The sequence below is a fragment of the Zalophus californianus genome, chromosome 1 (genome assembly GCF_009762305.2).
Source record: "Zalophus californianus isolate mZalCal1 chromosome 1, mZalCal1.pri.v2, whole genome shotgun sequence".
NCBI classification, from domain to species: Eukaryota; Metazoa; Chordata; class Mammalia; order Carnivora; family Otariidae; genus Zalophus; species Zalophus californianus.
In genome coordinates this window covers 90,158,490-90,164,922 of record NC_045595.1, presented here as the reverse complement: position 1 = coordinate 90,164,922, position 6,433 = coordinate 90,158,490, and the positions used below count along the sequence as shown (strand labels likewise).

At 46.6% G+C, this 6,433-nt stretch overlaps 1 long non-coding RNA gene across 1 annotated transcript; it reads left to right on the top strand.

Annotated features, from left to right (window-relative positions):
- Positions 1-3,290: 3,290 nt before the first annotated feature.
- On the top strand, positions 3,291-6,086 carry LOC113918095. The gene is made up of 3 exons (XR_003518441.2): positions 3,291-4,139; positions 4,243-4,364; positions 4,501-6,086. It is a non-coding gene; the product is annotated as an uncharacterized LOC113918095 (long non-coding RNA).
- The last annotated feature ends 347 nt before the right edge of the window (positions 6,087-6,433 follow it).

Genomic DNA, 6,433 nt, shown 5'->3' with positions numbered 1-6,433 from the left:
AAGCTAGCTATCTTAAAGATGGTTACTCCTCCTCCGCTCCACTCTGTACTTTCACCCCCTCTGGTCTGGCAACTTTTAATTTTCATTTTGTGGGATGAGTACTAGGAAAGTGAGAGGAGCAGTGGGCTTGAAGATTTGGTCTTGTTTACGAAAAGATCTTTAATAAGCCAGTAGGTAGATAGGAGGGGATTAATTTTGTCTGAACTCCACCCTCTGCTAGATGTCTGCCAAGGTCAGGCTAAAAAAATCTGATCCTCGAGCTTCTGATTATGTAAAATGGGGGTATTCTCTCTGGTAAGATATGTGGGGAAAGAGGACCTGTTAGCTGCCCAGCACTTTGGATGCGTGACTTTTTAATACGTTTAAATAGTGCTCCCTGCCCTGACTTGAGTCTAGATGATGGCTGCAATTTATCCTTAGCTTTTATATCTGGTAAAAGGAGGAGAATGGTGTGTCACAGGGATAGGGATAAAATACCCATGTTAAACCTGGTTTTACCATTTAAGTACTTTTGGGGCCTTGAGAATGAAAGGAATCCTTTCATTTGAAATCGGTGGCCTAATGTCAAGTATTAGACTTTCAACTTCCTCCTTCTAAGGACAGAGGGAGCAGCCACTGAGGAAATGACTCAGACTATGTTAGTAGTTTCATGGGGTAGACACAGTACAGCCAGTAAAAGGAGTGACTTCTTTGTCTTTTCCTTTATAGTTTTCCCATTTAAGGTTGTCTTCCCTCCCTCCCCCACCTCGGCTACTATTGAAGAACTAAGTCCAGAATCTGTCAACAAAGTAAATCCAAGGACCTAGCCTTGGGCAACAGTAAGCTTAGTTGTAATTCCCCAGACATAACCTGCCCCCAGCCCCCCAGGATGGGCCCTAGGTAACTTCCTTCTGTGACACCACTTATCTTCCTGTGGTGCAGGCCAAGTTAAGTACTGCCCCCACCCCACCTCCCTTAACATCTCTGATAAATTTCTTTTTCTTCCTTTCTTTCCCTTCCTCCCTCCCTCCTTTTCTAACTTTTGTCCTTTCCTCATCTATGAAGCACCTGTTTAGCCATATTTAAGGTTATGTGCCGTATTCTAGGTTGAGTAATTTGTCATTCCTGCCTTCAACTCCTTTATAATCAAGAAATTCCAGATATGAATAACTGGAATTCAGTCCCCCGCCCCCCCGCCCCTTTCTTAGGTCCCCATCTCTATATCAGTGTCTTGAAGGAATTAAGGACTTGGTAAAATGTAGAGAAGGAATAGCAGTTGAGGTTTGACACCGCAAAATTCCCCACTACATTTTCCAGTGTGATTCATGACATGCTGCCAGAACTTGATCATATGTACTGGTCAGACCAGTAGAGACACCAGTATCTTTGGGGTTGTGTTATTGTCTGTAGTTATTCTTTTCTCCAAAAAGCTGATCCCTTCCTATTTGAATCCTCTGCCTTGAAACTGACAGCATACATTCCCACCAGTTCCTCTTCAATCTCCCCTCCTCTGGATGGGTTACACAGGGCCATGAATCCTGCCATCATCCTCTCATCGTCACCTGCCCTCACCTTGCAGCATCCTCCAGCTCCTTCTTGATGGTTTCTTCCCCTCTGCCTTCCAATGTTTAGACCTTCCCCATCTTTAAAGCAAAACAGACCTTAACTTTTCCTTGCTAGATGGAAAGTTGAACAGTGGTAAGGACTCAGACCATTCCCAGGTATTTCAGCACATCTTCTAAGGATCTTAGTGCTGTCTGAACATGGAAATGTCTCTCTGAGCCCTCTAAAATGGTACAATCCAAAGGACATCATTTATCTCTCTCAAAAAGGCCCACGGAGCCAACATTCTGTGAGCTCAAGAGCTGGCAAAGGGCAGCTGGACCCAGCCCATTGTCCCTGGGTTCTTTTTTGCTGAGCTATTTGTTCCAAGTTCCATTCTGCTACCTAGGCTGAAAATTCCACACATGCTCAGCTCAAAGGAATGCAGCTCATGCTGGCCAAAGAGCTTGCCAGGAAATAGGGAGCAACTTTTCATTTGTGGCTTCTTGTCTTTTGTGGCTTCCTCTCTCACATCTGTGAGGCAGACTGTGCTACGGCCTGAGCTATTCCATCAACCTTTTCCAACTGGGGAGCAAATGCCTTCAGGCCACTTCCTCATGAGCTATTCCATCAACCTTTTCCAACTGGGGAGCAAATGCCTTCAGGCCACTTCCTCATGAGCTATTCCATCAGCCTTTTCCAACTGGGGAGCAAATGCCTTCAGGCCACTTCCTCTGGGGAGCCTTGGCTGACTTCTGTAGGCAGCCTGGCTCCTGACCTTTAAAGGTCCAGAGACCTTTTGTTTGGTATGGTATTTGATGCCTTCCTGGTATTTCCATGATTTGCTTGTTGTTTAACTTCATTCATTCACTCATTCATTCATTTATGTAAAACATTTTTTAAAATGAGCACCTAGGGGCGCCTGGGTGGCTCAGTCGGTTAAGCGTCTGCCTTCGGCTCGGGTCACAATCCCGGGGTCCTGGGATCGAGTCCCACATCGGGCTCCTTGCTGAGCAAGGAGCCTGCTTCTCCCTCTGCCTGCCTCTGTCTCTCTCTCTCTCTCATAAATAAATAAAATCTTTAAAAAAATAAATAAATAAAATAAAATGAGCACCTACTCTGTGCCAGGCCCTACGACAGGTGTTAAGGGTAAGTAGGTCAGAGATGGGGCCTACCCTCACAGAGCTTACTGTATGGTAAGCTGCTACCAGAAACAGACAAGTATATGTACATACAACAACAGCCAGTGAAAACCCTGGAAGGTAGGACTGGTGTGGGGCATCAGCCTGCATCACAAGGGGTTTGACTAATGTTTGTAGAATGTAAAAATATTTCCATTAGTCCCCAATTTTTTCACATTAACAGGGGAATAAACAAGATATGGGACTATCTAACGGGGTTCCTTCAAATTGTTCTCTCTTGGCCTCAGAATGCATACTCTCATGTATAACAAAGAATTTGACTTTCTCCCTCAGCCTCAAGTCCCTCCTTAGGCATCCCTGACATTAAGGCCCTACTCAGAGGCTGAATGGAAAGCAAGAGGAACGAGGTCCCAGACACCAGTGGCTAGCCAGAGAAACCTGTTTCCAGAGATATGCAAAAGGCTGCCATGTATGACCGTATACCCCCCCCACACACCCACACATACACTTACCACCACGCTTTGCAAACAGGGGTTGGACTCATTAAGCCCACCCCTAATAAATCTGGTCTGCTGTTAGTTGAACCACATAGAGTTGCTGCTCTTTGACTGTTTTTGGCCTGCCCAAATAGCGATTTCATATGGTTCAACCTAATATATCTGAGAATAAATACAAAAAGCCATACCTAAAGGAAGAGCTTGGACCAACCCACCCACCCATCAGATCACTTCTCTGATGTAATCTTAGGGAGGGCAGGGCTGGAATGTAATAACAATTGAATGATCAGCAATCTTTTTTTTTTTTTTAAGATTTTATTTTTTGAGAGAGATGGGAAAGCACAGAGGGAGAGTGAGAGGGAGAAGCAGACTCCCTGATGAGCAGAGAGCCTGACGTGGGGCTCGACCCCAGGACCCTGAGATCATGACCTGAGCCGAAAGCAGTTGCTGAACCGACTGAGCCCCCCGGGCGTCCCAAATGATCAGCAATCTTATCAACTGTGTCGTATGGAGAAAGCAGAAAACAAGAATGAGGGAGGAGGCTGGAGAATAGAAGGGAAAAAGAAGTAGGGTAAAGCCAAGAGGCCAGCAGGTGACACTTATTACCTACCACTGTCAAGGAAAGAGCAACAGGAAACTGGAGCTCATACAGATGTGCCCTGCTGTGAGGTGGTGATGACTCACTAAGCCCCACCCTGACTTAAAAGAAATCTGCCCACAGCTAACTCTTGGGATATACTCAACAAACAGCCAGCTGATGGCTGATTTGGCTCTCTGACTGCTGATACTGGGAAAAGGGTACCCCAGTTGAGGGAGGAGCATTCCATTTACTGAAGGACTAACACCAACTGTAAATGAATACGCGAGTATCTGGCTATATACTTCAGCCTCCTGTGAGTTGGATCGCTGGGAGTCAGGCTTCTCCAGGCAGCTGGACCTCAGAGCACCGACTTGGCTGTGAAACAGGTTCAGCTCTCTGGTAAATTCATCAAAGTAAAACAACCCGGGGTGATCTCTTTGAGAGCAAGTCAGATGGCTCTGGCACTAAGCAAAACCTTATGACTCAATCATTTTGATCACAGAGTGCAAAGGACGTAATTATGTTGGAAAGGCATGATTATCCTGTTGCTGACCCTGACTCCATTCCCGGTCCTATCTCATGACCCGACAAGTAGATGTGAAGTCCTCTGGCCCCGGTTACCAGGTCAGTAGGTCAATGCAACCGTCATTCCTACTTGGGCTGAGAGGGCAGGGCAAGGATGAGGGTACAGGGAGCACAGAGAGGTCTCCCCCACGCCAAAGGCAAGTCCTTTATTTCTTCTTCCTGCTCTTTACTTCAGGGTCAAGTGCCTGCTTTCTGGAGTCAGACCTGGATTCAAATCGCAGCTCTGCCTCTTCCCAGCAAGTCTCTTAACTTCTCTGCCGCTCGGGTGTTTTCATCTGTAAAGGCGATGATGAACACACCTGCCTGTGGAGTTGGGAGGACTTGTAGGAGGGAATGAATAGAGGACCGCTCAGCTCAGTGCCTGGAATTGTCAACCCAATTAATGTTAGGTATCGTTGTTATCAAGAGTGTTCATGTTATCGCTAAGGCACGTATCATGAATCACAGTTCTGTGGGGTGTTTGGGGGCCCTTCCTTGTATCTGTCCTCCCTGGCCCTGCTTCTTCTTCATTCCTGGTCTCCAGTGCCTACAGAGTAAGTGCCCACCCCAGAGGAGACAATCACTGAACATTTGTTGACAGAAAAAAAAGTGTCATGCTTTATATTTGCAGTTACTAAATACGAAGTCACTTAGTATTTTGGCATCTTCTCTCAAATCTGATTATATAGTTTTTACTCACGTTAAACTGTCTGTGACCTCAAGATGTCTGGATCAAAATGGCCGCTATAAAGAACACTGTCTAGTGACAGACTGAGCACTTCACTACTACCGGCTGTTCCACTCAGTCTTTGGAGCTGGGGAGTCCCTCTCCCACTCAGCCCAAAGAGAACTGGACTTCCTGGCCTACTACTCCTCAGTCCAGCATCTGAGGGAAGAAGCTACGGGTCTCCTTAGGTAATCATTGATAAGCCTCCTGTCAGATTATTACACAGAAGAAGAAAGCATTTGGATGATCATGACCCAACCTCCTGTATGGAGTTAATCTTAGATGGTGTGATTCTGTGATCTGCCCCCTTCAACAGCCCCCTCCTCCCCACCAGCCTCAGGGGACCTTTCCACACAATAGAAGGCCCTGCCTGAGGAATGCTGAAAGGTTAGAAACTGGAAAATTTTTGTGAGGTTGCCTGGGGCTTTCTCCCTTGTTGCTGGCAAATCTCCTTCCTACTGGCATCTGTGGGTCTTGGCCCCGGAGGAACAAATACCATGTCATGTATTTGTAAACAATTGTAAATTTATGTAACAATTATATGTTATGTATTGAACCCGCTGACAAACATAGCTGGACCAAGAATAACTCCATTCGTAAATTCTCCGTAAAATGGCAAAGTTAATTAAAGGCTCTTAGTGATACGGCGCCTCCTCCCCCCCTCTGCCCCCACGCCCATGGCAAAGAAGCTCAGATCCCAACCTATCCCTGCCCCACCCGCCAAATTGCAGCAGATCTGCAGTTGTTCCAACAGGGTTTATCACCATCTACCCACCCAATTGCCGCATCCGTAGGCCCTTCACATTTCCCAGGATACCCTACACGGAAGGGAGCCCCTTTGCCTGGGTGTAGAAAATGTGAAGCCTGAAAAATCTCCTCTCTTAACTCTCAAATATGACAGTTGGAACAAAAATGACCTGGACTTGCCTGACCAGCCTCAGTTGAAGCCGACTCTAAGTATGTAGCTAGACTATTAACCCTCTGGGTTCCCCAAGGACTTTCTGTCCCAGCTCTCTCCAAATACTGTCTCCAGAGTCCTCTGCCCCGGCTTGCCCCTTCCTGGACTTCCTTCCTTGACCCTGCCTACCTGGCCCCATCTAGCTTCCCCCCCCCCCCCCCGTGAAACTCACAGCACCACTGGCCCTCCTGTAGATTTGGTGGATACTGGCTTTCTGTTCAAAGATGATAGGTTTCATGTTTTATAGATTTGTTTACTTTTACATACCTTAGCTCCTCCTCTTGGGCTTAAAAAGAAAGAGGGCAAAAGGAAAACTACAGGTAGGCAAGGAAGGGAGGTCAGAAACAAGGGGATTTTCTTCCTGGGGCTTCCTCTGGGGTAGTGCTTTCCCCTAAGTGTAAAATCCATGGGAATCTTTGAACTGAAACCCTCCAGGGATGTGAT